A 19,028-nucleotide genomic window follows, 5' to 3' on the forward strand; every position below is an offset into this window, starting at 1 on the left:
ATATAGTCTACATTTCTTCAGCACCTTCTATTCAGGGGAATCTCAAAAATGCTTTATGAATGTTAGACTTCACACCACTGATTATTTTATTCTCAATTTATAAATGGAAAATCTGACATTCGTAAGTGACTTGCCCAAATTCAGACAGTATGCGGCAGAAGCAGGAATAGCAATTAGATCTCCTTGACACAAACTGCTTGATTTAACTACTAGATAATGCTCCCTCTTGATAAAAAAGGACACTGATTTATATAATGGCCTGCAATTCCTCAATAGAATGCTACTCCCTTTTTCAAATAGTGTCCACTGTACCGTAAGTATTATAATTAGCCCAGGGTAACATGTCAAAAGATTTTATTAATCCACAGGTAATAGTAGCAGGAAGTTTGGGAAGAAATATGCCACAATATTAATAATTAAGAAAAAACAAGCTTTGGTTTTATAACAGTCCTGAGTCTTTGAAGGCATCACAGATTTCCCTTTCTTGAGGCTCAGGCTCACAGTAAGAGAAAGGCAGAAGCTCTAAAGTTTTTGGCCCTCTCAGGGTGTCCCAACACTGCTGTATGGAGCATGACTCCCAGCCCTGGCAGGCAGACTTGTGCTGACTTTGATCAACGTAGTGAGCTAAAAATACCAGTGTGGATCATGGCAGTCCTGGCCACAACTTGGACTAGCCATCAGAGTTCAAGCCTGCCCATCCCTCTGGGTCGGAGCGCAGGTGGCTAGTCTGAGCTGCAACATCCACCTGCTATTTTTAGCTCACAGATTAAGCAAAGATACCTCAAGTCTGTCTACTTGGGCTGGGAGGCATGCTCCTGGTTGCAGTAGACACACATCTCTGAAATAATGAAACTTCAACGCAAGTCCCCCCATCATTCACCCATAAGGTGACCAACTCCCAGTACCATCTGGAATGATCCCTACCAGTTCCTGAATCGCTCAGGAAGCAAAGAACTCCCATAAAAATCCATTAGTAAAAGCATATACAATAAGAACTTGTCTTGGAAAAAGTTTCATCCCCAAGTACAAATAAGCAAGGCCACTAAGGCCAAAAACATCAACTCAAAATAAAATGTCCAAATCTTGAGGGCAAACTAGTAGATAGATGACAGGAAAATAAATGCTGCATGAAAATATATTTAAAGTAACTTAAATAAATAAATAAATAAATAAACTTTCCTATTTAAAGATACCACACACAGGATTTCAAACTCCTGGAGAGTTAAGAGATGAGAATTAAAAGAGTTAAGAATACTGGTAGTGAAAACACTACAGAAAGAAGAGATACTCTGATGTAGAATAGGTTTTGATCTTTGGTGAACTAGTGAGATGCCAGGAGAGTCAAACAGGCACAAAGCAATTCAGGAACTCCTTCACCAACTGTGGATAAAGCATTACAGCACTGACATAATGTGCTTCTTCCAGGAAGCGACTGCACTTGAAAAGTTCCCACCTTGATTTCTTTCAAGAGATCAGAGCCAAGAATGGAAATCTCCTTCAACTATATCTTTAGAGTACATATAATTAAAATATACAAATTAAGTTTATTTGCTTTTTTTTATATTTAAGACTTATAATTAAATTTTTTGTTCTGTGCAGTAGAATAATTCAAATTTTATTTTAGACTGAGTTTCCCTTTTAAAAGGGATATTAATAAATGTCCCTGGGATGTGAAACAGATTTTACTTTTTTATAATTAGACATATTTCATGTCATATAAAATATGAAAATACAGGTATAAGGAAAAAAAGAGAAACCAAACACTGTAAAAACACAAAAAGAGAAACACCATTATCAATAATACAGGAAAGAAGAAGCTGAATGAAACCAGAAAGGAAAAGAAAATATAACCAGAGATTTTTTTTTTTTTAATTTTCCCCAAGGAGAGCAAGAAAGTTTTCCAGGTAAGTCTCTTCAATTTCTACTGAATCTAAGCTTTATTTCAAAAAAATGTCCTAGCTCTTATAGTTGTGAAAAAGAGACTTCTAAACAGGAAGTATTAGCTAATACAGTGCTGTCTTCCTCTGTCTATGCAGACAGCTCCCATGTGTCTGTTGCTGTTCATAACTTTTTTCAAACTGCAAGATGCAGAAAATTGACCAGAATACGGTCATTTTTAATTACTGTATATAGTCGATCATAAGCCGGTTCATTTATAAGCCAACACCTCCCCCCACGATGGATAAGTAAAAATGGAAAATTTTTATGACCCATTCATAAGCCGACCCTATAATTCAGGGGTTGGCAAACTTTGGCTCCCGGGCCATCAGGATAAGCCGCTGACAGGTTGAGACAGTTTACCTTGAGCGTAAACAAAAGTGTCAGTAAGTGGTGGGGAAATTTTTTTTGCGGGGGGAGGGAAGGGGGAGAAGCTGAGGGTCAGAGGAGTAACCCCTGTGACCACCCCTCACATGACCCCACCACTAGCCCGGGATCCCCACACTCTCCCCATCCCATCCCTTCCCACCTTAGCTGGGGCGGGCCAGGGGAGGATTCTCTGGCCTGGCCGGAGCTGCTCCAGGTGTCACGGACATAGCGTGTTCAGGCGGGCGGGGCCGAGCGGTGCAGCCACAGCATGTTGCGGTGGGCGGGCCGGGCGATGCCAGCCCCGGAGCTGCAGCTGCTTCGGAGGCCAGGCGGAGAGCAGCGTGGCCAGAAGCACAGAGACTCTGGCCCCACTTCTTCCCTTCTGGCTCTGCTGCCTCTCCTTGCCCCCTCTGTTGGGGGGGAGGGGCTGTGTCCCACCTCTCCTTCTCTATACCCGTTCATAAGCCAACCCCCTTCTCTGATGCTTCCCTTTTTTACTAAAAAAATTCGGCTTATGAACGAGTATATACGGTATATACAGAATCCTGTGAGCAGCCACAAAATTTACAAGAATGAAGTCAGTTTCACTCTACGCCTACTTAGGAAAGCTGGAAGCAGAAGGTACTAAAACTACTCGCTGAGGAGAAAAAAACAAAAGAAAGGCAAGCTAAAGGGGTTTAGAAAGGTAGAACAGTAAAAATATCTTCACAGCATCCAGAAAGCCAAAGGAGAGTAACAGAGATATCCCCCAAACATGGCAGAGGGGCAAGGTAAAGACTCACACACAGCTTCCTCATAAAAGCCAGAAGACAGGAAGTGGAGAAAAATGCTGCTTTGTAGCTCTAAGTGGGGTGCTGGGGAGCTTCAGTTTCAGACACCTCCTAAGCAAAGCCTGATACAACAGGGGAGGAAAAGGTTTGGCATCTCTTCCAGACCCCTAAACAGTTTCTACCTACTATCCCTCTAGCTTTCATATAGATCTGTGACTAGTAATTTTTGCCCTCCAGAAACAGGTATCAAAACTGTTGCAACCCAAGCCTGAATAAGCAAGTGACATACTGATGGAATTAACCAGAAAATATAAGTACAATAGAGAGAAATGAGGAGGCAGAAGAAAGAAATGGGAGATGAAAATATGTAGTGGAGCCGGGGAAGAGAGTATGCCAAACTGATCCCCAGGCTTCCTGATATGCAGTATCCCAAGAATGAAGCCTGCTACCCAGGGTGAAAAACATCTGTGCTGCCAAAGCCCCCAAAGCCACAGCTCTGAAATGTATAGTATTTAGAGTGTTGTGTATTGCATTTATTATTTTTTCGTTGAAAAGTGCAATTACTAAGGCTGGTTGAATAGCAGAAAAATGTTGACTGTATACATGAATTAATCAAATACACCGCTACCTCGATATAACGTGATCCGATATAACACGAATTCGGATATAACGCAGTAAAGCAGTGCTCCGGGGGGGCGGGGCTGCACACTCCGGTGGATCAAAGCAAGTTCAATGTAACGCGGTTTCACCTATAACGCGGTAAGATTTTTTTGGCTCCCGAGGACAGTGTTATATCGAGGTAGAGGTGTATTTTATATATTATTACTTTAACTGGTATTTGGCAAATATTCATTCAGTTATATTCAACCAACAAAAGAATTGGACAAATAAAACAAGTTACTCAGATGAAAAAAAAAAAAAAAGTAAAATTAAGCCAAGAAAGGGGAAGAAGATATAACAAGAGCACAAGATGCATTAGTAGCTTATTTGATTAATGTATTTAATGAATTTCACAGGTGATGAACAAGATATTAACCTTTTTTTCTTCTTCCTATTAGGCTACTCTAAGTAGTAAGTTACATGTTTTAAAATGTGTTAAGTAAGATTATGTTAAATGCAGAACACAACTTTTTCATTCCATTAAATTGCAGGAGTGTAGTCTGTAGTATATGTGGCAGCACAAACATTTTTCACTCACATTAGCAGGCTTAGTCCCTGGGCTAAATGACAGGTAAATTTTTCAAACATCACAAATTGGTTTTCATTTTCAGAAAAACTAATATGTGATAAGTGTACTAGAGAAGCAATTTAAGGAACAACCAAAGCATCTGAATTGATGATCAACAGTGAGAGCAGGCAACTGAACATCTATTTAAGGAGTTTGCCACAATATTATCCTGTATAAACCACTTAAAAGTATTGGAATATTTAACAGACAATAATTTAAACAGGACTTTGATAATTAAGACCTGTATTATGGTTTACATAACACTGTTTATCTTTTTCCCACACAGACAGTGAATTTACCCATTTGCCATCACTGGATGTATATTTTGGAGGATGTAGCTGTTTGGAGAAAAATTTTATTTTGGATTTCAATGAAAATTATGAAGAACTCCTTACTAAGAGGAAAACATGTTGATTTTAAATTGGCTTTTCTTTCATCAATGGCCATTGTGGATAAAAATCAATGATTCTTTTTTTGAAATCGGATTTTTTATTTATATCAGAGTTTTTTGATAAAATGCTTTTTGAGGAAAAAAGCAATGTAAAGATAGTTTTAATTAAGATATCTTTGAGCTATAATGTATCTCATCATGGAATAGGGATTATAAATACTAATTCTATAGTATGAGACAATATATTCATGTAATGTTTAAAAGAAAAGTTTTGTAAATGAGTTCCAATAGCTCATGGATTAGGGACCCAATCTTACGGGGTTCCAGGGGCTTCTGTATAGATTTAGGTTAGTCTTTCTATCTACCCAGTGCTCAGTCTAGAAGATATCATCAGAGATGCTTAGTTTTGCAGTTCTCAAATTGTGGATTTGTGTCTCCAGAGAAAATATGCTTGTTAACAACAAAACTGTTTTTAAATATATATAGAGAGAGGTGAGAAATAGACCTCAACACTATTGTCCCTCTGCAAATTTGTGTACACAGAGTCAATCCCTTACCTCTCTCTAAAAGTGCAAAGTTTCAAAAAGTTCAATGAATAGAAGATTGTTGGGGGTGGAATAGATCTGGACAAGGAGAAGAATTCTGGAGATAAATGTGAGATGGGAGGGACAGGCAGTAGAAACAAAAGTGAAACTATTTGAGCAGCATATTCCAGAAGTCTTTCTGAGTGTAGCATTCATTGATTTGAGATCTACCATACCGTTCTCTCACTAGAAGGGAAAACCTATAATGGCAGCAGGCCGTAAAAGAGACCCAGTTTGGGAATATTTTAATGAAGTTCCTCTACCTGTGGGTAAGACAGGCATGTGTGCAAAATGCAAACAGTGCAACAAAGAAATGCGAGGCCTGGTTGCCCAAATGAAACATCATGAGAAGAGTTCCTTCTCAAGAGGAAGCTGCGTTGAAGATGATGAAAGGAACATGTCTGAACATGCAGGATCTTCAGGTTGGTAAACTTTTTTATTTCATACTTCTTTCTTAAGGACTGTATGTTCCTTCTGGACTATTCTTGAATTCTCATGTTTGAGCAAAAAATATAGCTGTTACTCTATGGTACTATAATTTTAGATGCAATTGTAATAAAAAAATAAATAGCTGAAATAGGCAGATCTTCCTTTTACAATTTCACCTTTAAAGTAGTACTGAGTGTCAGCGAATGCAATGGGTAATACTAAATGAGCAGTATGGTAATAATAATTAATAACTGCATTGACTTATTTTGTTTAGAAGAATCCATCCTCAACATACAGGATTCTGAAGACTATCCACCTTCAAGATCACCATCATTTTCTATAGTTTCAGAGTTATCTGCCAATGATAGTGTTTCAGTCACATCATGTATGTTACATAGCCACAGTATCACCCATAGCAAAAAGAAAAAAAAAATCATCCAGAAAAAACCATAGATATATTTGTGAGAAGAAGCAGCAGATTACAAAAAGAGGTAAGTGATGAAAAAATTGCCCGGTTTGTTTTTGCAACAAACTCTCCTTTTCTATGTAAAGAAAGAATCGCAGGGGGGGAGGGAGAGCAGGGGGGCGGAGGAATCTAACTTTTGAGGTCAAGCTTTATAAATATGGCAAAATAGGCCATGTAGTGTATTAAGGGTTTATTTTGTTCAATAAAAATAATTTTATATGCTGTTGTGTGTTTAATTAAATTCCAGTTATCATTCCAATGCAGCTTGACACAAAAGATGAACAAAACATTAATCCAGTAAATAAGCAATATATCATTCATAATTTTCTAACATACTAAAAATATACAATTAAGTAATGAGAATCTGAAAATGTTAAGCTATATATAATTACTTAAATAAATGTATATAGTTTATAGTGGACCCTGTTAGGCAGCAAAAAGATGTATCAAATCTAGTGTAAAGGCTCTATTTAGCTGTAAATCAACATGTTTATATCAACCAATGAGAATGTACCTTTCTTCAGAAAATAAAAAGCAAAAATGAAAAACTTGATTAAAATCAGCAATTTTAATCAAGAATTTCAACTTGGTGACTTAAATAATGGTTGAAATCAATCCATTCTGTGACATTTCTATTAACACTCAGAATAATATTAACTGTTATTGGCTCATATTCAATTTGTGATTTACAATAACCCCCAGATCCTTTTCAGCAGTACTACTTCCTTGCCAGTTAAGTCCCATTTTGTAGTAATGCATTTTATTTTTCCTATGTGTAGTACTTTGCACTTTTCTTTATTACATTTCATCTAGTTGATTTCAGACCAATTCTTTAATTTGTCCTGGTTGTTTTGAATACTAATCCATCCTCTGACGTGCTAGCAATCCAGCTTGATGTCATCTACACATTCTATAAGCATATTCTCCACTCCATTATCCCAAGTCATTAATGAAAATACTGACTAGTACAAGATACAGGACAGACCCGTGAGGCACCCCACTAGATATGTCCCCAAAGTTGGACAGCAAACCATTGGTAACTACTGAATACAGTCTTTGAACAAACTATGCACCCACTTTATAGTACTTTCATCCACACCACAATTCCCTAGTTTACTTATGAGACTGTCATGTGGGACGGTGCCAAAAGACTTACTAAAATCAAGATATCTGACATCTGTGGCTTCAGATGGGAAATCATCTTAAAATATGCCTCACAAAAGGCTTAAGAGAGGACCATAGAAGTCAGGAAATATGTTCAGAAATCTGCCAGCAACTAAGATGGAAGGTTCTTTACTGAAGAATCCCTAAAATGATGAAATTGCTGCTCTCAAAAGACACTGAAATGATTTTAAGAAGCTTAACATCTGGGAAACAAAATCTTCAGATAAGTTATCTTTAGTTTACTTGAGAGCAGAGTGACAATTGTCAACAGCCTGCCTATGTTACTCAGGTAAAAGCATGGGTTGAAAAATCCACTCAATCAGGAAAAGCAGAAATCTTTCTCAAGTGAGTGTCATCAGCTACTCCAGAATCTGAGCTTTCATTTAAATTTTATATTTTTTAAATTAAGTTGGTATTTCATAGTGCTATGACGAAAACCATCCAAATGTGAACCAGGAGGGAAAATAACAGGAAGCAAGCAAAGATATAGAGATCAGTATTAGACAGAACCTTGAATGCAAGGATGAAGCAGCTTGATGAGAGATCAGATGGGAAACTAGTGGTGGGGATCTGAGAATGTGTGGGGTGGGTTATGGCCTGAACAGCAAGCACGTCAGTGGCATATTGCAAAAAGAAGCAATCAAGGAAAATTATTTTTGTGGCAGCATACTGTATTGCTTGGAGAGGATAGAACAGGAAGAAAGTTAAAGAGGTAATTGGAATAACCTATGTGAGACATGACTAGGGCAGGGACCAACATTTTAGCTGTGGAAATGGTGAAGAGGTGGCAGAATTTGGAAGTGTTGTATAGCGTGAAGCAATATGATTTGACACAATCCTGGGTATGAAAGACAGGAAGGAAATTAGGATGACCCCAACATTATAAGCTTGAGCAACTGAGAGGATAGCAGATTGGTCAACAGAATGAGAAAAGTGGAAGAGAACCAGTTCAGAATCCTACAAAGAGCACTTCACCCAAGCAGCAATCAATGAATTATGAACTATTATGTAACTCCTCTCCCTTTTTCTAGGATCACTACATGCTTTAATACACTAGTAAATTAAATGCCAGTTAAAGCTATTAAAGATTGACTAAGTATATCTATTTCAAAAATATTTTCAGTTTACTGTAACTTTTCAGTAAATTATACTTACTGGGCTTAAGTTGTCCAGGACTGATCTCTGTTCAAAGAGGAAACTGTTTTCTGAACATTTGGGGAAAGAATGTTCAGCTACTTCAAGTGAGAAAGAAAACAAATTGAGAATTTTTTTTTATAATTGTTGATATCGCTAGGCCTGAATGAACCAAAGTTCTTCAATGTTTAACTCTAATCAACCTCGAAAGCTAGATGCATGGAATGTGTAAACAGCCAATTATCAGTTACAACCCCCCCAACACCAGGTACCAAGCGATAATGATGAGGCTAGCATGTTTCTGGCTGAAGAGGTAATAAACCAAGGGTAAACAGGACCAAGTAACAGTTTAGAGGAGTGTTACTAACAAACTAGACTTATAGCCCTAGAATGATTTAATTGCTTAAATGTATAAACATGTCTTCGGTAGAGGGGGGGGGCTTAGTTGTAAAATGTATAAAGAGAGGAAAACTGTTTTTGCTGGTGTGCTTGATCTGAGACTTGCCTGTCTTCTTGCATCACTTTGAGATCTCAAATAAACTTTGTTTGCTTCTCCACCCTGGTGTGTTTATTGGCGCGAAGCACACCGGGCAACGAACCCCCTGTTGCTATCCTCGGGCCTCTGTGCCGGTAACAGTCTTGGCGTCCCTGGGTGGGCTCGAGGCTGAAATTTAGCCTTGCCCGGACCCCTCTCAGAGGTCGACACCCAGCGGGCACCGGTGACTTCAACGGGGGCCTCGACAGAGACATGGTTTGGTCGACCCCGGAGGGTACAACGCGCTCGAGTAGTGGAGAAGCAGCTGCGGGCGACGGTGCAGAACCGGACCCTTGGATAAGGTAGGAACAGTCCAGTGGGGACTTTACCTGTTTTGACCTGGGGACGCCCAGTGTCTCCCTAGAGTATGGGGCAGGGACAGAGTACTGCAGGCAGGGCAAGGTGTACGCCCTTAGAATGCATTCTGGTGAACTGGAAAGTGTTTGGATCGGATCTGTTGATTAAAAGTAAACTGAAAAGATTCTGTACAATAGACTGGCCTCAATACCAGCTAGAGGACCAGGAAAGGTGGCCACCGGAGGGATCACTTAATTATAATACGATCCTTCAATTGCTTCTGTTTTGTCAGCGTACGGGTAAATGGAATGAACATATGTATGTACAGTTGTATATGTTGTTAAGAGATAGGTCAGATCTTTTGCAAAGGTGTAATTTGACTCCGACAGGTTCGGTAGTAACTACTGTTAGTCCCCAGAACCCTCCCCCTGTTGTGATGGCAGAGTCGGTGTCCCCTTCGGCTCCAACACCCCCACCATATAAAGATAGGGTGCCTCAGGTCCCAGAAATTGCCCCTCGGTGGGATTCTATCCATTGACTACTGAGACTCTGATAGCCCGTCCAGAAGCAGAAAATCGCCCAGCCACTACAATGCAGGTTTACACCAATGTGCCTTTTAACCCAGTGGACCTAGCAGCCTTTAAGGCACAGGCAGGGGAATTCTCTATGAATCCAAGCAAGTTTATCTTGGTCTTTGAAGGGTGTCTGGCTAGCCATAAGCCTGACTGGGATGACTGTAATGTCCTTATGCGGACCCTGCTGTCTTGCTGTCTGAGGTGGAGCGTAATCAGGTTTTGTCTAAGGCACGGGAGGAGGCACAGCTTAGACATGAGGCAAACCCTGTTGCTCCAGTTCAGGTACCTACAGCAGACCCCCGGTGGAATCCCAACGTGCCGACGGATCTCACCCGTCTCACTGTATACAAGGAGCACCTATTACATGGTCTCCGACACTCAGCTGTCCGACATAACAATTGGGCTAAGCCGTATGAGCTAGTACAGGAGCCGAAAGAGAGTCCGGTTGCTTTTCTGCAGCGTATTCGGGATACCATCAGGCAAACTACTAATGCCAATCCCGATGATCAGGCAACTGAGGCAATTATAAAGGGTATCTTTACCAACCGTGCAGCCCCTGATATTAAAAGGAAACTGCAGAAAAAGGAGGATTTGATGGGCCTGACAATGGCACAGATTTTGGAAACTGCAAACAGGGCTTACAGCCTTAGGGAGGGAGAAAAGGAAAAGAGGCAAGTGAAAATGATGGTTGCAGCAGTACAGGCTGGTGGCAGGGGAAAATTTCAGGAAGGTGGAAGGGGCCGGGGAATGAGAGGACGTGGACACGGGCACCCTGGCTTACAGGAAAGGCTCTGGGTTGCAACCAGTGTGCCATATGCCGAAAGGAGGGACACTGGAAAAATGAGTGCCCTGAAAGGGAAGTTACCCCTATGATGGCAGCGGAGGATCAAGAATTGGGGTGTCAGGGGAGACGGACTATCCTGCCCCCGGAATCCTGAGTAAAAATGCGGGTGGGAGATTCAGACAGACTTTTTAATAGACTCTGGAGATGCACGAACCGCTGTAAACCAACCCCTTCAGCTGCCTGTGGCAGTTTCTCTCACTGTGGTGGGAGCCACAGGGAAAGGAACTAAGTGCCCAATATATGCCCCAGCGGAATGTGCTTTGGGAAATAGAACTCTATCTCACAAACTGGTTTACCTCCCCGATTGTCCAACGCCACTATTAGGATGGGATCTGCTTTGTCGCTTAGATGCCACCCTGCATTTCACTCAAGATGAAATAAGCCTCACCTTACCTCCAGAGAATGCCTGGATAATGACCCTTGCAATTGAGCCCTCAACCATGCAAGCCACAGAGTGGAGTCAGTGGGAGAAGCGGGTTCTTCCTTTGGTATGGGCATCAGGGATCCCAGGAAAAGCAGCCCATCAAACCCCTGTTACTGTTCAGCTCTTGCCAGGAAAAGGTCCAGTGCGAATCAAGCAGTACCCGATCAAAAGGGAAGCCAGAGAGGGACTGCAGGAAACTAGAGACCAGTTCCTAAAGTGCGGGGTACTTCGAGAATGCCAGTCAGCTTGGAACACTCCTATCTTGCCTGTACGAAAGCCCAATGGGGCATACCGGCTGGTCCAGGACCTGAGAGCAGTTAATGAGCAGGTTAAGACTCTGCACCCCCCTTGTTCCAAACCCATATACACTGTTGGCCTCTATAGGGGGGCAGTATACCCATTTTTCGGTCCTAGATTTAAAGGATGCTTTCTTCACGATTCTGGTCGACCCCCAATCTCAGGAGATTTTCTCCTTCGAGTGGGAGAACAAAAGGAGGGTTAAAAAGCAGCTTTGCTGGACAGTGCTGGCCCAGGGATTTAAAAATTCCCCCACCCTTTTCGGCCAGGCCCTGGCCAGAAACTTGGAGGAGTGGGACAACGAGGACAAAGTCCTCCTCCTGCAATATGTGGATGACTTGTTAATTGCGGCTGTGGGTCTAACCTCTTGCCTTAAAGCCACTGTGAGCCTCCTGAACTTTGTTGGACTCCGAGGATATCAAGTAGCACAGAGTAAGGCTCAGATTGCTCTCCCAGAAGTACACTACTTAGGATTTTACATAAGGCAGGGGGAACGTCAGCTGTCAAATGAAAGAAAGGAAGCTATCTGCCAAATTCCTATCCCAAGCAATCGTAAACCGCTCAGGGCGTTTCTGGGTATGGCAGGCTTCTGCAGGATATGGATCCCAGAGTTTGGACTGTGGGCTAAACCCTTGTACGAATGTGTTAAGGGAGCAGATTACGACCCCTTTCACTGGTCCCCAGAAGCCGACAAGGCATTTAAGGTTTTAAAAAGGAAATTGATGAAAGCCCCAGCCCTGGGTCTGCCAGACCTCTCTAAGCCATTCCAACTGTATGTGCATGAAAGGAAAGGGGTGGCCCTGGGAGTGCTTACTCAGTTATTAGGCACCTGGAAACGTCCCGTGGCATATTTCTCTAAACAACTGGATCAAGTTGCCAAGGGACTGCCGGCATGTTTGCGGGCGGTCGCAGCAACTGCCTCAGTGCTTGGGGAAGCTGAGAAACTGACACTGGAGAGAATTGTGCAAGTGTATACCCCTCACATGGTTCAAGCCCTGCTGGATACTAAGGGTGATCTCTGGCTTACACAGGCTCGGGTTGCTTGGTATCAGGCAAAGCTTATACAAAATTCTGAAGTTATCCTACAGACCTGTCCCTCCCTTAACCCAGCTACCCTGTTACCGGAGACAGAGGAGCAGGAACAGACTGTTTGGAGACCACAGATGCTCAATACTCCAGCCGCCCAGACTTAAAAGATCAACCCCTCCCAAATGCTGATTATGAGAGGTATATTGATGGCAGTAGTACAGTTGTAAACGGGCAAAGGAGGGCTGGCTATGCTGTTGTAAATCTCCACGAAACCGTGGAAGCAGAGGGTTTACCTGCTGGGACATCAGCCCAGCTGGCTGAATTGGTAGCCTTAACCCGTGCACTTGAATTGTCAAAACGGAAAAGAGTTAACATTTTTACTGATTCCAGATATGCCTTTGGAGTACTACACGCTCATGCTGGTCTATGGAAACAAAGAGCTCAAAGCTCTCCAGTTAAGCACGGACTTCAAATTCTCCGGCTTTTAGAAGCGGTACAGCTTCCCTCAGCGGTAGCAGTGGTACACTGCAAGGCTCATCAAAAGGAAGATCAAGATGTGGCTAGAGGTAATGCTAGGGCGGATAGGGAGGCCAAGCGAGCTGCTACCCTGGAACCACTGGAAGCTGAAGATGCCCATATGCATGCCCTCATCCCATCAGTGGGGGAGCTCCCAACCCCTCAGTACTCTGGCGAGAAAAGGAACCTGGCCGACAGGCTCGGTCTCCAGGAAAAAGAGGGATGGTTCCACTCCCTGGAAGGAAAGATCCTACTACCAAAGGGCCTAATTCGGCCAGTGGACTACAGAAACTACATCAGTCCACTCATGCAGGGAGGGAGGCTCTCTCTCAGCTAATGGGTAAATATTTTCTAACCTCTGGACTTAGGCCTCTGGCCTCCCAGGTGCAGGCTGAATGTCTAGTCTGCCAAAAGAACAACCCTCAACCAGGAGTGTCAGTGCTGCCAGCCACTCTGGAGCCTACCCCAGGCCCGGGATTGGTTTGGCAAATAGATTTTACTGAGTTTCCCCGAATCCAAGGATTCAGATACCTCCTCGTCTTGGTGGATCGATTCAGCAGATGGCCTGAGGCCTTCCCATGCCGTAAGAACACTGCCAAAATGGTGGCTCTTAAATTTGTTAAGGAGATCATTCCTCCCTTCGGACTCCCCCAGTGGATGGAATCTGACAACGGAACACACTTCACATCCCAGGTCATTCAAAAGATATTGGATGCCCTACATATCCCCTGGAAGCTTCACACGCCATGGCGACCGCAGGCCAGTGGAGCGTACAAATCAGACACTTAAGCGGCACCTCTCAAAGGTTTGCCAAGAGGCTTCCCTTAAGTGGCCTGATGCTTTGCCCCTTGTTTTGCTCCGCATTCGTGCTCTCCCAAAGGGCAGGTTAGGGCTCAGTCCCTTCGAGATTATGTTTGGAAGGGCATGGCCTATGAATGGTACACCGGTTCTGGCAGGGGAGTGGGAAATGGGGTGTGGCTTCTTATCTCAGTATATGTGCTCTCTGTCTGCTGTTCTCTGTTCTCTCCACAGGTATACTAAAGATTTGCAGCCTCTCCCGCTGGATGCCCCGATCCACTCCTTGCAGCCAGGCGATTCCGTACTCGTTCGGACCCGGAAGGACAAGCCTCTCCAAGAGAAGTGGAAGGGACCCAACACCGTCCTGCTGGTCTCCCATACAGCAGCAAAGGTTGAGGGACACAAAAACTGGATTCATCACTCTCGTCTGAAAGCAGTGCCCGCTCCTGAACGGTGGACCGTTCAGCCTGCAGAGAAGACTGCCAGCAACGATCTGGGACTTAAGATGTTATTCAGGCGACAATAGTGTCTGCTGGGAATGCCCTGTGATCTCTTTTGTCAGTCACAGCACACTCCCCGCAAGAATTTTGAGCATTGGTTGTGTTTATTTTCACAGGGCCGGCCTAACCTGGTGGCCTGGTCCCTTTTGTTTTTAATCTGCTTGCTATTGATAATTGTTATTTTGTGGGTATTTGGGGAATTGTGATGGTTAGGCCCTAGGGTCACCTGCCCAATATGAGTTCAGGTCCAGGGTCTGCCACAGTAGTGCTCTTTGCCATAGGGACACTTGTTAACTCCCGTTTCCCCCCAGGCACATGTGGGATGGAAAGGAATCCCTACTAACTCAGGGCAGGTCTTCACTACGGGATTGGTAGTTTTAAGATACGCAAATTCAGCTACGCGATTAGCATAGCTGAATTCGACGTATCGCAGCCGACTTACCCCGCTGTAGGGACGGCGGCAAAATCGACCTCTGCGGCTTCCCGTCGACGGCGCTTACTCCCACCTCCGCTGGTGGAGTAAGAGCGTCGATTCGGGGATCGACTGTCACATCCCAACGGGACGCGATAAATCAATCCCCGAGAGGTCGATTTCTACCCACCGATTCAGGCGGGTAGTGTAGACCTAGCCTTAGAGACAAACACATACGAGTCCCTGAAGGTTTGCTTTGCCCAAGAGTTTAACCTCTCTAACTGCTGGGTATGCTCCCAAATCCCACACCACGCAGCAGGGTTACCCTGGAGTTTAGTTCCCCAAAATTGGTCAGATATCTGTTGGGGATGGTTCAGTAGGGGGAAAAATGCCTCGGGTACCCCCTTGTCGCAAAACTGTACCATTGATAGTCCCAGTATGCGTTAAGGGACGACCCCTGGAAGCCGCAGGCCAACTCAACGTATATCCCTTCCCCTATTAATCTGCGGTCAGCGGCCCTTGGGTTGGTGTGCTATCGACAGTTCAAGTCCAGCAATCACACTTGGTTTGCTGGGAATAGCACCTGTCAGTATTATTTGTCCCCGACAGTGACGCTTCCATCCCTGTCTATTTTAATGGCAAATCCGACTCTACCGGTTCGGATCGTTTAGGGACACCCAAACAAATAGGTGGAGTAGCGGTTATAATGGCTTGGTAGGGAATGGCCACTCCTTTTATATTTGCGGTACCTCTGCCTATAAGTGGCTACCGCATAGGTGGTATGGAAGCTGCTATCTAGGATACCTTGCCCCTCCCCTTCGTGTCCTCCCTAAACTGCCCCCTGGCCGCTCCAGGCAGCGCAGATCTTTGTATGCCACCCCAGAGCCCATTACAGAAGGAGACAGGTTGGGTATGATCTTCCTCCCATCCTATGGCGTGGGACGACTGGCTCGATTTTATCATAGGCTCTCTATGTTTCTCACCAAGTATGCCAATGAGACCTTGGCCATAGAGAAAAGCCTTAACTCAGAGCTTTACCAGCTCCGGTTGCTGTCCCTGCAAAACAGACAGGCCATAGATTATGTTTTAGCCTCCCAGGGCGGGGTGTGTGTCCTTATTGGGAGTGAATGTTGTACTTATGTCCCGGAAAACTCACAGGACATTAACAAGCACATCCTGTCAGCCGAACAGGCTTTCGAGCAGTGGAAAGCCCAGGAAAGGGAACCCACAGTTTTTGATTCCCTTTGGAGTTGGTTGCCCAACCTAGGAGGACTGGGAAATGGCCTTGTGCGTCTCCTCCTCACAGGTGTGGTACTGTGCCTGGTCACCTCCTCCTGATTGCTTATTTTAAATTGCTCCTTCGTAAGCTTTGTGCCCCCCGTTCCCCAGAAATCCCAGCATACCTTCTCATTGAGAACCCCAGCTCCATGGCACTCAATCGTATCTTGTCCACAGAATATGGGAAAACTCAGCCAAAAGCTTGTTGAGTATTCTCAAAGGAGGGAATTGTTGATATCGCTAGGCCTGAGTGAACCAAAGTTCTTCAATGTTTAACTCTAATCGACCTCGAAAGCTAGATGCATGGAATGCGTAAACAGACGATTATCAGTTACAATCTCCCCCCCGCCCTCCCCCTACCAGGTACCAAGCGATAATGATGAGGCTAGCATGTTTCTGGCTGAAGAGGTAATAAACCAAGGGTAAACAGGACCAGGTAACAGTTTAGAGGAGTGTTACTAACAAACTAGACTTATAGCCCTAGAATGATTTAATTGCTTAAATGTATAAACATGCCTTCGGTAGAGAGAGGGGAAGACGGGGGTGGAGGGGCTTAGTTGTAAAACGTATAAAGAGAGGAAAACTGTTTTTGCTGGTGTGCTTGATCTGAGACTTGCCTGTCTCCTTGCACCACTTTGAGAACTCAAATAAACTTTGTTTGCTTCTCCACCCTGGTGTGTTTATTGGCGCGAAGCACACCGGGCAACGAACCCCGCCGTTGCTATCCTCGGGCCTCTGTGCCGGCAACATAATGGTTAAAAAATGCATTTCTTAAGATGGCACTAGCATTGGAGCTGTGGGAAAACAATGGGGAAAAACCAGCCTTCAATGAGAAATGCCTTTGAATGTTCCATCAAAACTTATTTTCATTTAGTACAGTTGAAATCTGTTTGTTCACAACCAGCATTTCTGTTGTTTGTTTTTAAAGAAAACCTGCATAACATTTTAAGCAAAAGGTACAGCAAGCTAACCGTAATAAGATAGTTGGGCAAAATTTTACTGAAGGTTTACAGTGCATGAGGCATTGGTCTCTGCAAAGTCTCTTGTTCAATCGGAGGGCATCTTTAGACGTACTATTGTGCACCGAATATGAAACAGGTCTCTGGGGCCCTCCCCTTTTAGTCTGCACCTTCTAAAGGTATGAAACCAGTGGGTATGTCTACAAACCATCTGGAAAGCATGATTTCCAGCATGGGTAAACACACATAGTAGCTCTGCTCTAGTGCCCTAAAAAAGCGTGGCTGAAGCAGCTTAGGCGAGCCACTCATGTCTTCCCAATCCCTTGTGTATATACTTGGGCAGCTAGTCCAAGCCACCATGGCCACACTGCGTTTTTAGTGCGCTAGCTCGAGCAGACCTAGCACATGAATGTCTACCTGCACTAGGAATCCCACCTGCAAGCTACTGTGAAGACATACCCAGTAAGACAGGCCTCAGAAGAAATTCTAGCCAGATTCAGTGTGCAAGTACACAAAGCAAAAACCCAAGGACTGATCTCCTACTATAAATGATTAATACCATTATAGGACAATGACAGTTCTACAATTAAGGTCGCAACTGAGTAAGGGAGCTTATAATTGAATAAAATTATACTAACAAGTCACGTTTTCTCATACTAACAGCATGTTCTGACATTTAACCGTTTAAAAATGATTTAAGAACCAGCTCAGCTACTACACACTAGCCTGACAGAGTAATATTTGTTTTCTTTTTATTTATCCTAGGATTACATACATGCATAAACACACAATTTAACTCAACATCAAGTTTATTGGATCATTTGTGTTTTGCCATTCTGTCTCTTAACAAAAGGTACATCATTGTATTGATAACAAAGCTATACAAATAAAAGAATAAAGTTTAAAAAACACAATACACAGCTGAATTCCTTCCCAAATGTTAATTTTGAAGCAATGTCTAGAACCCTTTCTTGTGTAGCCTGCATGCATTTTCCTTCACTGCAAATCAGAAAAATATATCTAAGTTATTTCTATTGATAAAATGTGTATAATGGAATTAAACTGTATGTGACTCTGCAGATTTTTTTTTAAAGTCTGTTTTATCTATGCTAGGTCAATACAATATTAAGACCTATTTTAATTGTTGTTTCATATTTAGAATTTCTGGCCTCAATCCTGAAGTTGGCTCCACTCAGACAGATCTCTGTACGAGCACAGAGAACAATGAAGTCAATGGCACAGACGGCCTCATTGCACATAATAGCTTTGAATAAATTATCAACTATATAATTCAGATTCTCTACAAAAATACTATTTAAGTGGTGTTAAATAGATATCTTAATAAAAGCACTGAAAATAGAAGTACAACTTAAATCTCTTTACACATATGTATTTTTATATTACTATTATTTCAACTTCTTCAAAGTAGAAGTTTCAAAATCCAATTTACTTTTTACGCTGTTTGACATTTTTGCAATTCTCTCATCTTAGAGAGAGCAAAGCAATGAAGTCAATTTCACCTTCACGTTCTCAGAGCAGTAAATGCTGCAGGAGCATATATGGTTTTAAGGCTTGAAAAATCCATGTCTACCTTTGAAAGCCTTCCCAGACAAGTGAGGAGACTTACACTATCAGCGTTTGGAGAGCCAAAACTCATTTAAAAACATTTTTAGCATTTAGAATTGAAAAGATAATCTTCAAATGTTAACAAAGCTAGTGTTAACTTACTGCATCGGCAGAAGAGACAGCTCCAGTGCCTCTAACTGCCCATAGCCTTCCTAATGTAGCCAGTTTCACAGGCTTTATCCAGAGCCCAGTAGTCAGTAGGAAACTGAAAATAATCTCAGCACTATACTGTGCTGCATGCAGTATGGGTAAGATATGAGTAGGTTTGGAAGGATTAGATTTTTATCAGTAAATGTCAGTGTGTGTATGGTGAAATCAATGTTTACTAATAGACAAAAAAAATACTTCCAGCAATAATCATTGAAGTTTGCAGAGCGGGAAATACTGCTTGACAACTTATTGGAGTTTGATTTAAGGATATTTACTTTGTATGTTTTGACATGTGATGTTGCAAATTTGTGTTTT

General features: G+C 42.9%; 1 protein-coding gene across 2 annotated transcripts in view; it reads right to left on the reverse strand.

Annotated features, from left to right (window-relative positions):
• The window catches only part of PCMT1 (protein-L-isoaspartate (D-aspartate) O-methyltransferase), a 58,673-nt gene that overhangs the window by 37,920 nt on the left and 1,725 nt on the right, over nt 1–19,028 (reverse strand). The window lies entirely within an intron of this gene.

Source organism: Trachemys scripta, chromosome 3 (genome assembly GCF_013100865.1).
Source record: "Trachemys scripta elegans isolate TJP31775 chromosome 3, CAS_Tse_1.0, whole genome shotgun sequence".
Classification (NCBI taxonomy): domain Eukaryota; kingdom Metazoa; phylum Chordata; order Testudines; family Emydidae; genus Trachemys; species Trachemys scripta.